Raw genomic sequence first — 20,037 nt, 5'->3', positions numbered from 1 at the left:
AAACTTTATTAACATATAAAATAAAGAAAGCATAATGTAGGTTGAGTCCTTGACAACAGACCTGGTCGCTTCGTACCAATACTAATAGAAATTCAGTCCGGTCTTAAAACCATTACTAATGTTTAGACAATATGGCGTCTCCTCCGTACACGGCTATATGTCTGGTCTGGGATCTGTAAACTTGTCCATGCAGTAGCCCATTTTTAGCAGTGATAAACTGCTAGCTTTATCAGAGCCCCAGCATACACTGCCGTCCAGAACAATAGGAACGTCGAACCGCGCTCACAGAGGTTCGGCGTATTCATGAGGGGGCGGTCCAAGGCGCTGCTTCTTCCCCACCCCTCCTACTCCATATTCCAGTGGTGACAGGCGGGCTTATGCTGCAATTACCACCTCCTAGTCCCGCCCCCTCATGAATACGCCGGACTGCTTTGAGCGCGGTACGACGTTCCTATTGTACTGTGCGGCTGTGTCTGCTGGCTTTATCGGAGGGTTCCTAAAAAGCTAGAAGTTTATCACTGCTAAAACCTTTAGTAAGCTCGCCTTTTTTATGGGTGACAGGTGCTCTTTAAACATCCCAATGAGCACAGTGCAAGCGTCGTATTGTAATGGAAGGAGCATCAGACCCGGCCGTCCCTCGAAACTTTCATCTCAAACAAGGAGAAGACTGATCAGAGATGCAGCCAAGACGCCCCTGATCCCTCTGGATGAGCTGCAGGGATCTAGGGCTGAGGGGGGAGAGTCTGTCCATAGGACAACAATCAGTCACTGCACAAATATGCCCTTTATGGAAGAGCAGGAAGAAGAAGCCATTTCTCACAGATATCCAGAAAAAGTCTTGTTTAAAGTTTGCCACAAGCCACCGGGGACACACCAAACATGTGGAAGAAGGTGCTCTGCTCAGATGAAACCAAAATCCAACCACAAAACAGTACAGCTCATCCCCCTGAACACATCACCCCCACTGTCACACATGGTGGCGGCACCATTCCCACTGTCACATGGTGGTGGCACCATTCCCACTGTCACATGGTGGCGGCACCATCCCCACTGTCACGCATGGTGGCGGCACCATCGCCGCTGTCACACATGGTGGCGGCACCATCCCCACTGTCACGCATGGTGGTGGCACCATCCCCACTGTCACACATGGTGGCGGCACCATCCCCACTGTCACACATGGTGGTGGCACCATCCCCACTGTCACACATGGTGGGGGCACCATCCCCGCTGTCACTTGTGGTGGCACCATCCCCGCTGTCACACATGGTGGTGGCACCAACCCCACTGTCACACATGGTGGGGGCACCATCCCCGCTGTCACACGTGGTGGCACCATCCCCGCTGTCACACGTGGTGGCACCATCCCCGCTGTCACACATGGGGGGGCACCATCCCCACTGTCACACATGGTGGGGACACCATCCCCACTGTCACACATGGTGGTGGCACCATCCCCACTGTCACGCATGGTGGCGGCACCATCCCCACTGTCACACATGGTGGGGGCACCATCCCCACTGTCACACATGGTGGGGGCACCATCCCCACTGTCACACATGGTGGGGACACCATCCCCACTGTCACACATGGTGGGGACACCATCCCCACTGTCACACATGGTGGGGACACCATCCCCACTGTCACACATGGTGGGGACACCATCCCCACTGTCACACATGGTGGGGACACCATCCCCACTGTCACACATGGTGATGGCACCATCCCCGCTGTCACACGTGGTGATGGCACCATCCCCGCTGTCACACGTGGTGATGGCACCATCCCCGCTGTCACACGTGGTGGCACCATCCCCACTATCACACGTGGTGGCACCATCCCCATTGTCACACGTGGTGGTGGCAGCATCCCCGCTGTCACCCGTGGTGGCGGCACCATCCCCACTGTCACACATGGTGGCGGCACCATCCACACTGTCACGCATGGTGGTGGCACCATCCCAGCTGTCACACATGGTGACACCATCCCCGCTGTCACACATGGTGTTGGCACCATCCCCACTGTCACACATGGTGGGGGCACCATCCCTGCTGTCACACGTGGTGGTGGCACCATCCCCGCTGTCACACGTGGTGGCACCATCCCCACTATCACACGTGGTGGCGGCACCATCCACACTGTCACGCATGGTGGTGGCACCATCCCAGCTGTCACACATGGTGACACCATCCCCGCTGTCACACATGGTGTTGGCACCATCCCCACTGTCACACATGGTGGGGACACCATCCCCACTGTCACACATGGTGGTGGCACCATCCCCGCTGTCACACGTGGTGGCACCATCCCCACTATCACACGTGGTGGCACCATCCCCATTGTCACACGTGGTGGTGGCAGCATCCCCGCTGTCACCCGTGGTGGCGGCACCATCCCCACTGTCACACATGGTGGCGGCACCATCCACACTGTCACGCATGGTGGTGGCACCATCCCAGCTGTCACACATGGTGACACCATCCCCACTGTCACACATGGTGTTGGCACCATCCCCACTGTCACACATGGTGGGGGCACCATCCCTGCTGTCACACGTGGTGGCACCATCCCCCACTGTCACACATGGTGGTGGCACCATCCCCACTGTTACACGTGGTGGCACCATCATGGTTTGGGCTTTTCTTCAGCAGGGACAGGCAAGATGTTAAAATTGAAGGGAGATGGATGGAGCCAAATCCAGGACCATTCTGGGAGAAAACCTGTTGGACTCTGCAAAAGACCTGAGACTGGGACAGAGATTTATCTTCCAACAAGACAATGATCCGAAACATAAAGCAGAATCTACAATGGGAGGTTCACAAATAATGTATCCAGGTGTTAGAACGGCCAAGTCACAGTTCAGACCCGAATCCAATGGAGAATCTGTGGAAAGAGCTGAAAACTGCTGCTCACAAACGCTTCATCCAACCTCCCTGAGCTCCGGATGTTCTCCAAGGAAGAACGGGAAGAATCTCAGTCTCTCCATGTGCAAAATATGACAGAGACCTGATACCCCAAGCGACCCCATTGCTCGCCCCACTTTTTAGTTTATTATTTTTTACAAAAGTTTAAAATAGCCAATAAATTTTGTTCCACTTCACAATTGTGTCCCAACTGTTGTTATTTCTTCACTAAAAAATAACAATTTTATATCTTTATGTTTGAATCCTGAAAAGTGGCAAAAGGTCCAAAAGTTTAATGGGGCCAAATACTTTCTCATGGCGCTGTAGGCCTGTCTGCTCTGCTGGGTCACACAAATTTCTCCAACTACTCGACTAAACTTTCATCCAACAACGAACCCAAACCTAGGTTCGGAGCCTCCCTTCTAGATATTTCTGTGCTACCAGCCAATGAATAGGCCTGCTTGCTACCGGGTGAGTACATATAGTAAAAACTAAAAATACATATAAAAATATGGTAATGAACAGACAGTAAAATATAAATACTATTAGAGACCACTAGGTGAAGCTGTTTTTACACTTCTCAGACAGGGGTTTTTCGACATAAAGTTACTTGTGGAGATTCATCAGAAGTTCTGAAAGTAGAATTCTTCTAGTTGGCAACCAATCAGAGCTCAGCTTTCATTTTCCCATTGATAAGATTGGATAAGCTCAGTCACTTCTGATAAATCTTCCTCAAGTTACAGCAGAGGGTTTACCGTATATACTCGAGTATAAGCCGAGTTTTTCAGCACAAAAAATGTGCTGAAAAACACAAACTCGGCTTATACTCGAGTCAAACATAAAATGTACACACAAAAAAAAGAAAAGAAATCAAAACTCACCTTTCCGGGGGCCCGTTCGGGTCTTCTGTGCCATCTGTTGGTAAGCGGCAGGTCCGTGCGATGTCACAGGCACTGACATCAGCCGCCGCCGCTGCTGCAATAGTATTGTGTGTGCCGGCAGCCGGCACACACTGTGATGCCAGCGGCTGCGGCTGATGTTAGCGCTGTGCGGACCTGCCGCTGACTTGCCGCTGAAAAAAAAATCAAAACTCACCTTTCCGGCGGCCCCCTCGGGTCTTCTGTGTGATCCGGCAGTCAGCGGCAGGTTCGTCTGATGTCACAGACACTGACATCAGCCGCCGCCGCTGCAATAGTATTGTGTGTGCCGGCAGCCGGCACACACTGTGATGTCAGTGGCTACGGCTGACGTCAGCGCTGTGCGCGGCACGGACCTGCCGCTGACTGATGGACAGCAAAGAAGACCCGAGGGGGCCGCCGGAAAGGTGAGTTTTGATTATTTTTTTTTTACATCAATGGGGCTGGGGTCCGGCTCCATAACGGGGCACAGGGGCTGGCAGGCTATATAGCGGGGCACAGGGGCTGGCAGGATATAAACCGAGGCACAGGGGCTGGCAGGCTGTATTTCTCCCGGGGCACAGGGGCTGGCAGGCTGTATTTCCCGGGGCACAGAGGCTGGCAGGCTGTATTTCCCGGGCACAGGGGCTGGCAGGCTATATTTCCCGGGGCAAAGGGGCTGGCAGGCTGTATACTGGGGCACAGGGGCTGGCAGGCTATATACTGGAACACAGGGGCTGGCAGGCTATATACTGGGGCTGGCAGGCTATATACTGGGGCACAGGGGCTGGCAGGCTGTATACTGGTGCACAGGGGCTGGCAGGGTATATACTGGGGGGCAGGGACTGGCTGGCTGGCTATATACTGGGGGGCTGCTGGCTATATACTTCTGGGGGCTTGCTGGCTATATATTTGGGGGAAGGGGCTGTGACCAATGCATTTCCCACCCTCGGCTTATACTCGAGTCAATAGGTTTTACCAGGTTTTGTGGTAAAATTAGGGGTCTCGGCTTATACTCGGGTCGGCTTATACTCGAGTATATACGGTACCTAGTTTTTGTAGGGAACATCCTGTAAAGGGTCTAGTTCTATTTGTGGCGCTTGATTTGGGGTCTGTATATAGATAATTATGGCTTGGGGTTGGTTTGAGATGATAAAGGGGACAGTCTGGGGTGTGTATATAGTTTGGCATGGCTGGGGTGTGTATATATGTATATAGTGAGGACTGGTTGGAGTTTATAAAGTTCACTGAGATCCTAGTTAGTCTCTGTCCTGTGACCTTTATATGGACTTATTATTAGGATGAAATGAAACTTGGCCTCCGGCGTGTGACGTGAGGGCGTGGGCGCCGATTAAGTAAGGAGATGTCACATTACTGGGATAGATTTATTAATGCTGTCTAATAGTGAGACTAGACAGTCACCATCTGAGCCAGGTTTATCCCATGAGACTTGATGTAATTTATGTCTTAATGTCTATTACTTTGTGCATGAAAATTCACCAAAATTTTAAATCACAACTTAGGCCACAGCCACTTATCACTAACCCACACCCCTTCCCCCTAGACAAACTCATTGATATATTTGCTCCTAGATCTGTTACTATTTACCGTTATGTGGCATTTTGCTTAGTAAATCGGAGCCATAGTGTTACATTTTAAGCCACACCCCTTTTCTACTAAGCCCAACCCTCTTTTTGCCAAAGCCCATCCCAAGAGGAGCAGAAAGTGTCTAAAACAATGGAGTAATTCCTACCCCATATTAAGGCCCCTCCCTTTATTTTATGTCTCTGTTACATCCATTCATTATTCAGACAACTCCTTGATTAATATGAAAATAGTGTAATACTATATCTCACCTATGGTGGCGCTGCACTTTTCACTGTATTCTGCAGATTACAGCTGGTTCAGCTGCGTAAGACAACACATGATAGATCTGTCAATGATGGGGGAACTTCAAATTAAAGGGACTGTCCAAAGTGGAGGGCCCCTTTAATTGCAGAGAGACTGCACTATGTATGTAGCTCCACTCATCGGATTGATGGTTACAGCTGTGTCGCCATTATTGGTATCCGGTGTCCTGATACTACATATACAATCAGAGCTCATGTTTCTGTAATTTCCGAATATATTTTTCTTCTAACAATATTGATGGAAAAAAACCCATAAAATCCTGACCAATTTAAGCTCCTCTTAAAGGGGAGGTGCAAAATCAGACTTGGTGGCTTTCATCAAGAAACTGTGCCCTTAGTATACCTAACAGACGTGGAGAGATGTGTAATCATTACTTTGTGTATATTGTTAGTAGCAGCTGCACTGTGAAATATGGATTTATATTCCAGAATTGTAGCTACTCAAAGTGCTCTGGGGGTGTATTACACTGCTGTTCTCTGTGCTCTCTGCAGACAGTGTTAGGAATTGTCCTTGGAGAGATGTGTAATGATACCATTGTGTAGGTTATTGTTGACAGAAGGTTGTGATACATGGATTTATATACCAGGATTATAGCTTCTCCAAATAAATTTGGGCGTGTCCTCACACTGCTTTGCTCCTGGCTCTCTAGCCAATGTTATGTATTGTCTTAGGAGACATTTGTAATCAGAACTATATATACGGTAGTGTGAGGAGCAGCAGGACTGTGATATATTGATATGTATTTCAGGATTGTAGCTGCTACAAGTGCACTGGGGGGTGTCCTCACACTGCTGTGCTCTTTTCTAAATTGAGTTTCTCAGTCCCCAGTGCTCTGAGTAAAATATGTAGCGGGCTCCCTGTTAATAACTACAAAGACTAAATATGCTGCTGTGGCGCAGTTAAATGCATATGGCTAACACCACAGCAGTGCTATGCTATATACATCCCCTTCCCCCTGTGTACCTACAGAAGCTACAATCCTGGAATATAAATCCATATATCACAGTACCGCTGCTACTTACAACATACACAAAGATATTGATTACATATCTCTCCAGGGACACTACCTAACTTGGGCTGCAGAGAGTACAGAGCACAGCAGTGTGAGGACACAACCCCAGAACAAGTCTGGAATATAAATCCATATATCACAGGCCTCCTGCTACTTTCAACATACACAAAGATATTGATTACATATCTCTCCAGGGACACTACCTAACTTGGGCTGCAGAGAGTACAGAAATCCTGAAATATAAATCTATATATCACAGTCCTGCTTCTACCAACAACATGCACTAAGATACGATTTCATATCTCCCCAGGGACACTGTCTGTAGAGAGCAAGGAGCACAGCAGTGTAAGGACACGCCCCCAGGTCAATTGGAGAAATATGAATCCATATATATCACAGTCCTGCTGCTACTAACAATATACACAAAGCTATGATTATGCATAGATCCAGGGATAATACCTAACACTGTCTGCAATATGAATGGTCACTCCTGCTGACAAGTTCCCTTTAATAGACCCATGCACGGTTTCTAGAAGTCAGCAGCTATGTTTATCTAATCCTCGACCTCCCCTTTAAATAGATGGCACATGTACAAATCCCAATGCAAGGAAATGTAGTAATGCCCCAATGTATAATGTATAATCATGTATAATCCAGCGTATTGTGCCATCGTATGCAGGTGTAATATCTGAGCAGTCAGTCTATTGCCCTCTGCTCTGCTACAGCGTCAGATCGTATCCAAGTCTTGAGGATGCAGATGCAACTCACAGCACATAATAGGGCATAGGTTGGCACCCAGCATCTCCTATACCAGCGATGGCGAACCTATGGCACTGGTGCCGGAGGTGGCACTCGGAGCCCTTTCTGTGGGCACACAGGCCATCACCAGAGAGGACTCCAGGTATCTTCGTGCAGTCCCAGACAGCCCAGGACTTGCTGTGCATAGAGCTATTGTAAAGTGACAGCGCTACCCGGGACTACTGGAGGAGTGGGAAGGTGTTGTGATTGAGCAGGGAGTATAAATCACAAGTAAAATTTCTGTGTTGGCACTTTGAGATAAATAAGTGGGTCTTGGTTGTAGTTTGGGCACTCGGTCTCTAAAAGGTTCGCCATCACTGTCCTATACTATTGCTGTGACCAATGTGTGGGGTCTGCCGGGTCCCTATGTTGTTGTGTGAGACCCGTCAAGGCCAAATCAGCCCCCGTCTACATAAAACAGAACCCCTCCTGCAAAAGGCAAAGCCCAATACGGCTACACAAACAAAAATGTTTCCAAAAAGTTGTGACCACAGGAATGCAAAGAGGAAAACATCTAAAAAAAAGGAGGGGTTATAAATGGAAATATATATATATAGTATAATTGTCATCACTAGAAGAATTGGCACTGATTGTTACGGAGTAGGTGAAAAGATGTTCTGCAGCAGCAATGGCAGCGATCACTCTTTCCTCACCATGATATAAATACTGATTTATAAATAGGATGGTCAAGACACTCAAAGCCTGTGGATTGTGCGTCCTGTGCCAGGCTAGGGGGGCACCATGCCCAGTATATGAGGGGTTCTCTGCCTTAGCAGCAGCTCTGGCACCTCCCTCCAGGGGACGGACAAGCAGCCGGTGTTGTTGTATATTACACTCCAGTATTACAGTACAGGCAGCAGTCACTCGCAGGGCTCCAGCAGACAAAGGTCAGTACACCGGGAGGGTAGCCCTGGGGCAGAGGTCAGGAGCGTGCATGCTATTGTCTCCATCTGGAAGGGGGGAGGACGGGGGGTTTACTATAGAGGGGGACCATGCTACATGAATGCATATCCCACCATTGTCTAGAAGACGCTTTTGTTAATGCCGCATCTTGTATCCTCCTGTATAGCTTTCACGGTTAACCCCTTCTTTGCCCATTCATTGTCAACCCCCTATACTTTACAGAGAGCAATCAATGGGGTCAGGAATGGAGTGAGAAGCAGAGCGCCCCCATACAGCTCCATCAGAGACTGCATTGTATATGGGAAATGTGGGGCTCACACCTTAGGGTTCTAGGTGTTCAAGAACCGCCTGAAATAGATTTTTTGGGAGGAAATACAAGTGACGGGAGGTCATACAAAATCAGCGATTAGTCGTCTACTTGGGATATATGGAGCTGCAGTATATACATGTGTGTGTATATATATATATATATATATATATATATATATATATATATATATATATTCCTCATTCACTAGTTTTCCTTAAGGGATTGTTTGTTTTAGGGGAACCTCTATGAAAAAGGGGTCAAAAGAAATTAAAGTGCTAAATAGATATATAACATTTAAACATTGACACCCCCAATGTATGTAATACATAATGCTGCAGAGAAATCGGACATCTTGTAATTAATCTACATCCCCAATATCTGATCAGTAAATGTGTGATACCTAACTTCACCTGCGGAGGTGCTGCAGGGAAATAAGACACTTACTATAGGTTTCCTGCAGAGATTCCAGCTATAGGTTGGGGTCCTAAGAGCGGGACGCCATGTTATAAGCTTATGTTTGGGGCAAAGGTAATAAAAATTTTCCTTCTGTTAAAAGAATCTCAGACAAATCCCTAAAAGACGTCCCTGGTGTCCTTCGTTATTTTCTCCTTTGCCTCAGCTGCCCTCACGACACTTTGGCTCCTCTGTAAAGTTCCTAGAATACCGGCCACAAATTTCCAGTCCTAGACACAATTGGATCCCATAGGGCAGAACACAGATGTAACAGAGAGTCATCAATGTCCTCCAGACTGCTGGCCACTCAGTTACCCCATAATTCAAGCCACAGATGCCCCCATATGGCATAACATAGTTTCACCCGGGCATGTAGTCCTATCATAGATGCCCCCTTTACTGCTCATTTCACATTTGTCCTGAGACGCCTGCCATGGATGCCCTCCGGACCTGATACACCTGCCATGGATGCCCTCCGGACCTGATACACCAGCCATGGATGCCCTCCGGACCTGATACACCTGCCATGGATGCCCTCCGGACCTGATACACCTGCCATGGGATGCCCTCCGGACCTGATACACCAGCCATGGATGCCCTCCGGACCTGATACACCTGCCATGGATGCCCTCCGGACCCGATACACCTGCCATGGATGCCCTCCGGACCCGATACACCTGCCATTGATGCCCTCCGGACCCGATACACCTGCCATGGATGCCCTCCGGACCCGATACACCTGCCATTGATGCCCTCCGGACCTGATACACCTGCCATGGATGCCCTCCGGACCTGATACACCTGTCATGGATGCCCTCCGGACCCGATATACCTGCCATGGATGCCCTCCGGACCTGATACACCTGCCGTGGATGCCCTCCGGACCCGATACACCTGCCATGGATGCCCTCTGGACCTGATACACCAGCCATGGATGCCCTCCGGACCTGATACACCTGCCATGGATGCCCTCTGGACCCGATACACCTGCCATGGATGCCCTCCGGACCCGATACACCTGCCATGGATGCCCTCCGGACCTGATACACCTGCCATGGATGCCCTCTGGACCCGATACACCTGCAATGGATGCCCTCCGGACCTGACACACCTGCAATGGATGCCCTCCGGACCTGATACACCTGCCATTGATGCCCTCCGGACCCGATACACCTGCCATGGATGGCCTCTGGAAGGCAGGACACTCTGGATCTCAAAAGTGCCAGCTCTCCAAATAGTGGTAACCACAGTTGTCCCCCAAAGGGATGGACAAAGAAGTCCTCAGAATCCCTTGAGTTCACCCATATACCGTAGTTCCAAAGAAGTCCCCCTTAGTGTCCACAAGGAGTGTTTCTCACAGATGTCAGTATATTACTGGGCAGTGCTTCTCCTAACAATGTCCTCCATAGTGACAGTAATGGACCCCCCTGCAGTGCTTACCATAGATGCCCCCCACAGTGTCCAAAGTAGAAGCTAAAGCTGTCCCTCAGACTCTTGGCCACTAAGTCAAACAGAACCTTATAATGCCATTTGCCCCCCCCCCCCCAGTTTTGTAAACATATTCCCCCCTACATCATCTCCCAAAACTGCCCCCATAAGAGCCCCTTCTCTGTTACCTCCTGTGCCTGGCGTCCGCCCACCAGAGTCAGTATGCGATGTCTTTCCCTACATTGTAAACAGTAGGTATCAGGCCGGGACCTGTCATTCTTGGCCGTACACCTGCATTTTTTTCAATTAAGATGTTTAATTTGGATGAACAGAAGGAATTCGGTGGCAAAGATGAAATCCCCCCATATCAGTCATCATGCGGGGTTAACAGAGCCATCTGTGTGTAACCTGCATACATACAGTGTTTTGCATGTACTCCAGGTATTTTGCATGTTATTTCTTAGATTACAGTCGTGGTTGATCCTAAACTTGTGCTGCCTCGTACATCGTTCATGAGGCGAGCAATAGAACAGCGCCCCCTGTGCCCCATCCAATAGTAATGTATTTGGTTATTTTTTAGTAAGTGATTACATTGGGTGTGAATAGACACTAAGTGGCAGGTCCTGCTTTGTAGCAGATAACTGTCCCCCATCTTGCTGCAGTTGGTGCTGCCTGAGGCAAGAGGCTCAATTCGACTAATGAACGATGTACCCCAGGTTACAGTTTAGATGTATCCTTGTCATTGGTGTAATGTTTTGTTTCCCCTGTGGAGGCGCTGCAGGAAAACTGAACCGATGCATGTGCTTTAAGAGCAGGTGGGAGGGTTCAGATCTGAACCAAGCTACATGAAACATCAATAGCCCTAAGACAAGGACTGGCTGGAAGTTTTTGCATTCTGTACAGGTGAGGCCATGGTTACATCTTCTGCCCTCAGCATTAAGTTTTACCTTGTTTAATCAATATCCGTTTAGTAACAGGAGTTTTCATTGGATAAATATTCACCGCCATCTTTTGTCTTGGACCCCATGATCTTCCCCTAAGGTTTAGCTGTTGTTGTATACCATAAAGTACTAACATAATACCGCCATATGTGTGTCACACAGATAATAGACAATATACAGCGGCCTGGTAGACGATACAACTCTGAATGGTTGAGGGAAGATGGGATGTTCCTCTGCTCCAATATAAACTTAATAATAGTCAGTCACAATAGTCCTGGTGATCCGATAAGAGGCTACAGTGCTGCCATACCAGTGCCAGTAGTAATGCACCTAGTGCCAAGGTGCCAATAGTGCCAGACACACTTCCTCCTAGGGTGTTATCCATTACACCCACAGTCTGATGTGCCCTCACTGGCGTATTATCTTCTGATAGTGGATCATCTTCCTGTATAAAGTAAAAGATGCCTCACTTGGAACAAAAAGCCAGGTGCCGGGAAGATGGGCGGTTTCCATTTCACTTGTGTTGAGCACACAGAGCATTGTATAGACTGGATACAAGTCTCACACACTACACATAGCTAGTTTAGCTTGCAATTGTTACAATGTATGAGTCTGGAGTCCAGGCTGTGCAGCTCACAGAGCACTGTCTAGACTGGATACAATTGTCTCCACTTCTCAGCTGAGAACAGGACTAGCTATTTGCAGGGTTTGCAGTATGTGGATATAAAAATTATATTCTCTCTAGACAATGCTCTGTGAGCTGAACACATCCGCATCAGCTGCACAGATCTCTCTGTTGGTTTATTACAATATATCAGTGTGTAGTCCAACCACAGAGCATTGTCTAGACTGTATACTATTATATCCATAGGCAGTAACCCTGTACATGGCTAGTCCTGCTCTTAGCTGAGAAGTGAAGTCACCTGTATGCACTTTATGCAATCTAGACAATGCTTTGTGAGCTAAATATCCTGGGCTCCTGACTGATACATTGGGGCAGATTTACTTACCCGGTCCATTCGCGATCCAGCGGCGCTTTCTCTGCGCTGGATTCGGGTCCGGCCGGGATTTATTAAGGTAGTTCCTCCGCCGTCCACCAGGTGGCGCTGCTGCGCTGAAAAGCATCGGAACGTGCTGGAGTTCACCGGCTCGGGCTGAGTGAAGGTAAGTGCAAGCTCCGCGACAGATTTTTTGTTTTAATTGCGGCGGTTTTTCCGAATCCGTCGGGTTTTCGCTCGGCCACGCCCCCGATTTCCGTCGCGTGCATGCGAGCGCCGATGCGCCACAATCCGATCGCGTGCGCCAAAATCCCGGGGCAATTCAGGGGTAATCAGCGCAAATCGGAAATATTGGGGTAGCACGTTGGGAAAACACGAATCGAGCCCTTAGTAAATGACCCCCATTGAATAAAACAAACAGAGAGCTCTGGGCAGCTGCTGCTGATGGGTTTAGCTCACAGAGCATTGTCTAGACTGCATAGTCCTGACAATAGTCTAGAGAATACTCTGCGACCTAATCGAGAGCTCCATCGGTGTCTCTGCTGGTTTGTTAGGATGTATCAGTGTGTAGTCCAGACAGTTTAGCTCACAGAGCATTGTCTAGATTGGATACAATTGCCTCAGGGTCGCAGGAGAGACCTAATTCACTGGAAAATAGTGAGGAAATGAAACATGAAGTTTATGAGAAAGTTGCAAAACTTCTCACAGCGAAGAGATCACCACTTATTTACATGAAACCAGAAAGTGGCGGTTGAAGACGTGAAGCGTCAGAACTGGCTGTGATTTTCTGTTGTTCTAAATTCCTTGTTGTAGAAGCCACGAGAAATGGAACCGCTAGATTCCTTACAACTCACCAAAAGATCCCATTGCTCATTTAGGTTCTGTCTGTGTATATCCTATACCGGATGAAAAAGACTATTCCCTCTCAGATCTTTTGATTAAATCACATGCTTAAAGGGGAACTTCCATCACCTCCACCAAATCCAAGTTTTCCCACTGTGTAATAGGTGAAGCTTGACCGATTCTGGCACAGTTGGAATTTCTTCCCGAGCCCACACCATTCCTGAGGAATCAGGGCTGATAATTTTAGTGCCTGATATACTTATTAGACTCACTATTGCCAGATGGGAGGTCCTGGTCTAGCACCTCCTACTTGACAGTAGATCCTCAGGAATGGTGGGAGAAATTCCAACTGTGCAGGAATCAGTGGAGTGAAACCTAGGCAAATATTTGTTGGTGACGGTGATGAGACCTCTTTAAAGGGGTTATACAGGGTATATAAAAACTCAGCCGTGTATTCACTTGGCCGGGTTCTCATTTACCATTTCATTTCCCCATCATGTTTGCCGCTCTTCTTAAAAGACATCTACAACCAGGATGAAGGATTGTAAACCAAGCACACTGACATACTGGTGTGCGCCCCCTCTAGCAGGATCCACTCTTTTTAAAGCTTCCTATTCTCTTGTTTTTAAGATAAAAAAAGCTTTAGAAATTATGCAAATGAGCCTGAGGGGCTCCAGGCTCTATTAACACCTATTGAATTTAGAGCCCTTCAGGCTTGTTTGCATCATTTTAAAAGCATATTTTTGTAAACACCAGGGCATAAGAAGCGAAAAGGAGACCAGATCCTATCAGAGGGGGCGCACACTGGTATGTCAGTGTGCTTGGTTTACAATCCTTTAACCTGCTGGTAGATGTCCTTTAAAGCGAACCAGTCATCTGGATGTCATTTTTAGCAGGTGTCATATTCCAATAGCCCATGCTATACTGATTTTTAAATGCCTTTGTCAGCATTCTGAATAATTTCAGTAGTTTAGAAAACTTTATTTCACATTACCTGGGCTCCCTGGCAGCAGCATGTGGTGAGTGCATGGTGAGGGGTAGCTGCAGCTATGTATGTGCCTGTGTCTCGAGGCTGCAGCTGCCCCTCCTCTGGGACTCACCACATGCTTCTGGTAGGGAGCCAGGTAATGTGAATTAAATTTATACAATGTACTGAAATGATTCAGAATGCTGACAAAGGCATTTTTAAAATCAGCATAACATAGGCTATTGGAAACCGCCACCAGTTAAAAATCACATTCACTTTAAACTATTCATTGAGCCTGAGGGACCAGGAAGCAGAGTCTTTATGCTGCCTTACAATGGATGTCCAAATCAGGGTCACATGGTCTCCTGTTCCTGAGAGGCGGAGCACAATTGCATCAAGTTACCAAGGCTGCGTGTTTGCCTCCATGTAACCTGCTGTATACATGCAGTAAGATATAGATAGTAATTTGGGTTTGGGTCACATCTGATGACTTTATTTCTTCTGTTCTTCTGGGTTATGGAGCAGAACAGCAATAAAAGCCATAAAATCACAGCCTCATCCACATCCATTCTTACACCCGTACTTACCTTTACTCACTATTCTTTGGAAGAGAAACTATAGCTGCCACATATACAGGAGCTTTAAAAAAAGAAAGACAGTAGACGTTGTTTCCTTTATGTTTATAGTCTTGGTTTTATAAGACGTGTAAGACGTGTGTTCACTTCCTTCTTCTATCCTCTGTGGTCGGGGGGGTCTGTATGTCAGGAAAATGTTGAATACTGCATTATACAGCACAGATACCTCTGCTATATTGTTCTGCTAACATTATGTACTAGGCTTGGGTCTCGTACTATATCTACATATGTGTTCATCTTAGTTTTGGCATTGTATTTATATTGTTATTGGAGTTCTGGTGTTGTATCTATTTAGTAAGCCAGGTTCTGGTACTGTGTCTCCGTATGAAGCACAGTTGCGGTATTGTATCCATATAAAGAACATTGTAATGGCACTTATGAAGTCCACGACTTATGGACACTCGACTTACATACGACCCCTAGTTACAAACGGACCTTTAAATAAAATTCTAGCTGGAGCTCCAATTATAAAATATACAATTCCGACTTGCATACAAATTCAACTTAAGAACAAACATACAAAACCTATTTTGTACGTAACCTGTGAACTGCCTGTATTCAACATTGTCTTATTGTATCAATGTACTACATTTGGTTCTGGTTCTGTGTCTATGCTATAAGTTTTGTTCTGCTGTTGTAGCTATATGGTGAGCTTAGTTTTATGGAACTGTAACTATGTAGTCAGCTTTGTTATAGGACTGTATCTATGTAGACATATTGGTTCTTGGACTATATGTATGAAGTCAGCTTGGTTCTGGGTCTGTATCTATGTAGTCAGCTTGGTTCTGGGACTGTATCTATGTAGTCAGCTTGGTTCTGGGTCTGTATCTATGTAGTCAGCTTGGTTCTGGGTCTGTATCTATGTAGTCAGCTTGGTTCTGGGACTGTATCTATGTAGTCAGCTTGGTTCTGGGACTATATGTATGTAGTCAGCTTGGTTCTGGATCTGTATCTATGTAGTCAGCTTGGTTCTGGGACTATATGTATGTAGTCAGCTTGGTTCTGGATCTGTATCTATGTAGTCAGCTTGGTTCTGGGACTATATGTATGTAGTCAGCTTGGTTCTGGGACTGTATCTATGTAGTCAGCTTGGTTCTGGGACTATATGTATGTAGTCAGCTTGGTTCTGGGTCTGTATCTATGTAGTCAGCTTGGTTCTGGGTCTGTATCTATGTAGTCAGCTTGGTTCTGGGACTGTATCTATGTAGTCAGCTTGGTTCTGGGACTATATCTATGTAGTCAGCTTGGTTCTCGGACTGTAGCTATGTAGTCAGCTAGGTTCAGCTTGTAGCTATGTTTTTATATTGGTACTGTATATATAATAGTTACCTTGCTTTTATTAACTCTTTAATGAGAAATGTAGCTTTATAACAGTATAAATGCAGGGTATGTGCTACTGGCCACTGGGGGTCTTCTGCATGTCACGTGTAAGAGAAGCTACACAGGACAGGATGCCCCCAGACCAGCATGATCTGTTTATCTGTATTTGTCAAATGAAGCTTAGCTTTCTAATAATTGTCTTAATCTGTGCATTAATGAGCGCGTCCTCTAGGTCTCCTGACACTGCTGGGTTTCCAGAGGACTTCCCTAAGGTCTTGTGTGTCCAGGAAACTGCCCCCACCTCCCAAACCTCACGTATCATAGCAAACCTATTCATAGATAACTTCTGTGGTCACTACGTGGCCCGAGGGATCGAGCCCTCCTTAAAAATGGCCCCCTGGGTGATAAGCTGGCAAGGGAACACCCGAATTATACCAAAACTCATGGGCCCAGGGGTGTAATTATGGGGTGTAAATAAGAAAACACCAGGTGAATAAATAGAATCAGGTTATAAGGACAAGGGTGTATACTGTGCCCAACATCCAGCTGCGAGGGAAACTCGGGGGTTGTATTATGTGCTGCTCTCAGCCAATCACCATTGTGGGTGTGTCCTTAGTGATACTGATTGGTTAAGTGCTTCGGATGGGCAGGGCTATTTTGCCTCTTCAGCTGGATCATAGACCCCAATGTAAGGATAGTATCAGCGTTTACCATGTTTTACCACTTACCTAAATGCATGTTCGTTGTACCTATACCTCATCATCCCTATAATATTATTTCATATTCATTAACTTATTATAAGTTGAGGATATTCAGAAGAACTGGGAACTCACTGGTATATATGGTGTGCAATGTTCACAAGCCAAGGTAATTGTATCACAGAGGAATCATATTTTCTTAAAGGGATAGCGTACAATTTGGGATGAAATGTAGGGGGTGCGGTGTTATAGCCGCAGCCTTGGAAGTGAGTCATAAGGTGACATTAGGGTTCCTGTGTCTGATAGGATGAGGAATGTGAGACATGTAAGGTCACAAAGGGCAAATCTGTTGTACCTCCTGAAGGGGGCACCAGAGTCTTGGTAGATCACTGTATGGCAGTGTTATTTCAGCGCTGTGTTGCGATATTACCGGTGACATGTATAATCATTTTACACAATGGGGTGGGGGCATTGGGTTCTGTATGGTACTTTTAGCAATATATACTATGATTATCGTTACATAAAGTGGTGTGGCCTGAACAATATGTGAGAGTCCAGGTGCCTCTAGTTATGCCTCTGGAAGAATCACTGGTCAGACTTGTTCCACCTGCGCTGTGTGTATACACCAGACCTTATGTCAGGCAGATCCTGTGACATACAGAGAAAGCTGTGGAATTTATAATAAGAAAAAACACGTTTAGCAACATCTACCATATATATATATACAGTTATATTCTTGTACATAGGGGGCAGTAGTATAGTAGTTATATTCTTGTACATAGGTGGCAGTATTATAGTAGTTATATTCTTGTACATAGGGGGCAGTATTATAGTAGTGATATTCTTGTACATAGGGGGCAGTATTATAGTAGTTATATTCTTGTACATAGGGGGCAGTATTATAGTAGTTATATTCTTATACATAGGGGGCAGTATTATAGTAGTTATATTCTTGTACATAGGGGGCAGTATTATAGTAGTTATATTCTTGTACATAGGCAGCAGTATTATAGTAGTTATATTCTTGTACATAGGGAGCAGTATTATAGTAGTTATATTCTTGTACATAGGGGGCAGTATTATAGTAGTTATATTCTTGTACATAGGGGGCAGTATTATAGTAGTTATATTCTTGTACATAGGGAGCAGTATTATAGTAGTTATATTCTTGTACATAGAGGGCAGTATTATAGTAGTTATATTCTTGTATATAGGGGGTAGTATTATAGTAGTTATATTCTTGTACATAGGGGGTAGTATTATAGTAGTTATATTCTTGTACATAGGGGGTAGTATTATAGTAGTTATATTCTTGTACATATGGGGCAGTATTATAGTAGTTATATTCCTGTACATAGAGGACAGTATTATAGTAGTTATATTCCTGTACATAGGGGGCAGTATTATAGTAGTTATATTCTTGTACATATGGGGCAGTATTATAGTAGTTATATTCTTGTACATAGGGGGCAGTATTATAGTAGTTATATTCTTGTACATAGGGGGCAGTATTATAGTAGTTATATTCCTGTACATAGGGGGCAGTATTATAGTAGTTATATTCTTGTACATAGGGGGCAGTATTATAGTAGTTATATTCTTGTACATAGGCAGCAGTATTATAGTAGTTATATTCTTGTACATAGGGAGCAGTATTATAGTAGTTATATTCTTGTACATAGGGGGCAGTATTATAGTAGTTATATTCTTGTACATAGGGGGCAGTATTATAGTAGTTATATTCTTGTACATAGGGAGCAGTATTATAGTAGTTATATTCTTGTACATAGAGGGCAGTATTATAGTAGTTATATTCTTGTATATAGGGGGTAGTATTATAGTAGTTATATTCTTGTACATAGGGGGTAGTATTATAGTAGTTATATTCTTGTACATATGGGGCAGTATTATAGTAGTTATATTCTTGTACATATGGGGCAGTATTATAGTAGTTATATTCCTGTACATAGGGGGCAGTATTATAGTAGTTATATTCTTGTACATAGGGGGCAGTATTATAGTAGTTATATTCCTGTACATAGAGGACAGTATTATGGTAGTTATATTCCTGTACATAGGGGCAGTATTATAGTAGTTATATTCTTGTACATATGGGGCAGTATTATAGTAGTTATATTCTTGTACATAGGGGGCAGTATTATAGTAGTTATATTCTTGTACATAGGGGGCAGTATTATAGTAGTTATATTCTTGTACATAGGGGGCAGTATTACAGTAGTTATATTCTTGTACATAGGAGCAGTATTATAGTAGTTATATTCTTGTACATAGGGGGCAGTATAATAGCAGTTATATTCATGTACATAGGAGGCAGTATTATAGTAGTTATATTCTTGTACATAGGGGTAGTATTATAGTAGTTATATTCTTGTACATAGGAGCAGTATTATAGTAGTTATATTCTTGCACATAGGGGGCAGTATTATAGTAGTTATATTCTTGTACATAGGGGTAGTATTATAGTAGTTATATTCTTGTACATAGGGGGCAGTATTATAGTAGTCATATTCTTGTACATAGGGGGCAGTATTACAGTAGTTATATTCTTGTACATAGGGGGCAGTATTATAGTAGTTATATTCTTGTACATAGGGGGCAGTATTATAGTAGTTATATTCTTGTACATAGGGGTAGTATTATAGTAGTTATATTCTTGTACATAGGGGGCAGTATTATAGTAGTTATATTCCTGTACATAGGGGTCATTATTATAATAGTTATATTCTTGTACATAGGGGTAGTATTATAGTAGTTATATTCTTGTACATAGGGGGCAGTATTATAGTAGTTATATTCCTGTACATAGGGGTCATTATTATAATAGTTATATTCTTGTACATAGGGGTAGTATTATAGTAGTTATATTCTTGTACATAGGGGTAGTATTATAGTAGTTATATTCTTGTACATAGGGGGCAGTATTACAGTAGTTATATTCTTGTACATAGGGGGCAGTATTATAGTAGTTATATTCTTGTACATAGGGGGCAGTATTATAGT

At 45.2% G+C, this 20,037-nt stretch overlaps 1 protein-coding gene across 4 annotated transcripts in view; it reads left to right on the top strand.

Annotated features, from left to right (window-relative positions):
* Nucleotides 1-8,320: 8,320 nt before the first annotated feature.
* The window catches only part of GDPD4 (glycerophosphodiester phosphodiesterase domain containing 4), a 65,086-nt gene continuing 53,369 nt past the window's right edge, over nucleotides 8,321-20,037 (top strand). For 2 of the 4 annotated variants that reach the window (XR_011853005.1, XM_072133947.1), the window contains exon 1: nucleotides 8,321-8,407. The gene's annotated coding sequence lies outside the window, so the exon portion shown is untranslated. Of the gene's footprint in view, nucleotides 8,408-11,386; nucleotides 11,518-20,037 lie in introns of all 4 variants that reach the window. The other 2 variants (XM_072133948.1, XM_072133950.1) reach the window with 2 other exon arrangements.

Source organism: Engystomops pustulosus, chromosome 2 (assembly GCF_040894005.1).
Source record: "Engystomops pustulosus chromosome 2, aEngPut4.maternal, whole genome shotgun sequence".
Classification (NCBI taxonomy): Eukaryota; Metazoa; Chordata; class Amphibia; order Anura; family Leptodactylidae; genus Engystomops; species Engystomops pustulosus.
The sequence above is the reverse complement of the archived record's forward strand: the minus strand, read 5'-3'. Positions and strand labels throughout refer to the sequence as shown.